The 1630-nt window shown below is 39.6% G+C and overlaps 1 pseudogene; it reads left to right on the forward strand.

The window, feature by feature from the left end:
- Window positions 1–241: 241 nt before the first annotated feature.
- LOC148146282 (putative G protein-coupled receptor 139) lies at window positions 242–1306 on the forward strand (annotated as a pseudogene).
- Window positions 1307–1630: the final 324 nt, after the last annotated feature.

Consider the following 1630-nt stretch of genomic DNA (forward strand, 5'->3'; position numbering starts at 1 on the left):
TCTAGACGCAATCTGAGCTGTGGAAACTCCAAAACTGATTGCAAGAATTTTGCAATCAATGTTTGTGCTAAATGTACAACATTGTTGATTTACTCATGCAAGGTGCCTTTGTGTAGATGTTGCAGTCCTATAGGAAAATCCAACCAGTAAGAGTAACCTATAAAACAGCTCAAACCAACCACTGCCAACCCGAACAAAACATTGAATATGTGACCATCTTGCTATGAATAAACTATCACTCATGTTCTTACCTCGGTCTTTTAAATGTGCAAATGATTCATTTAGAGAGTTTGCTACTGAGGTTCAGATTCGATACTTCATGTGGTTTATAACAACGACCTTCTTGCCATTACTTACTCTCTGTGCCTGAGCCCAGATTGTAACTTCAAGTCTCTTTTTCTCCTTTCTCTCTCTTACAGGGAGTCTAGTGGTGATTGCACTCTTGACTCGGGGCAAGTGTGGTCTTTCTACATGCACCATTCGCTATCTGGTGGCCATGGCAACATCTGATCTACTGTTCATCGTTTTTGATATCGTACTTGATAGATTTGTGTCTTATTATTATCCACGCTGTTTCCTGAACATCACTCCTGTTTGCAGAGTTATCTATGTCTTGACCTGCTCAGCCATTGATTGTTCTGTCTGGTTCACTGCTGCTTTTTCTTTTGATCGATTTGTTGCCATCTGTTTTCATCAGATGAAAACTAAGTATTGCACAAAGAAAACTGCAATGAGGGTTCTAGCAACAATTTATATTTTCTTTTCCTTAAAGAACATTCCTAACTACTTCCGATTTAAACCTGGAAGGATCATCAACAATGTTCCATGGTACTGTTTTACCACACGCAGTTATTATAATAGCCGTCAGTGGGCAAGTTTCAAATATTTTGAACAATTTTTAACACCAATGTTCCCATTCACTTTTATTCTATTTATCAATGTCCTGACTGTCAGACAAATCTTCGAGGCAATTAAGGTGCGTGTGGAACTGAAAGGTCAGAGAAAAATAGAGAATGACCCAGAGCTGGAGAGCAGAAAGAAATCTGCCATTTTACTCTTTGCCATATGTGCAAGCTTCATACTTCTCTGGTTGGGGTACATTTTATATATGTTTAGTGCTGCTAATTCTTTGAATTACACTGCTTTTCGTACATTTGAAAGAATCGCATTCATGCTGCGGAACCTGAGTTGCAGCACAAATGCTTTTATTTATGTGGTGACGCAGAGAGCATTCAGAGACCAGTTAATATATGCAGTGAAATATCCAGTTATAAAAATAATTCAATTGAGGAATAAATCCAAGTAATGAGAGCCAACATTAGATGCAGCAGGTAATGGAACGAAGAGTCCACATGAGGAATGGAATGAAAGGAGAAAGAGGTGGAGCAACATGATAACACTACTTCATTCCCTTGCAATTTACCGGTCAGCAGAACAGGCCCACAGTGGACACAATTCCCTCGCCCTACATTTGTCCCTGGAACATCTAGATAACAAGGATACCTACATCAGGCTCCTACTAATCAACTGCAGCTCCGCCTTCAACATTATAATCCCAATTGAACTAATCTCAAAACTCAGAGACCAAGGGCAGTTCTACAACTGTATCCTCAGTTTCCTGACGCACAGA

The sequence above is a fragment of the Chiloscyllium plagiosum genome, unplaced genomic scaffold (genome assembly GCF_037043375.1).
Source record: "Chiloscyllium plagiosum isolate Xiang-an unplaced genomic scaffold, Cpla_swu_hap1 HiC_scaffold_21, whole genome shotgun sequence".
In the NCBI taxonomy this organism is placed as follows: Eukaryota; Metazoa; Chordata; class Chondrichthyes; order Orectolobiformes; family Hemiscylliidae; genus Chiloscyllium; species Chiloscyllium plagiosum.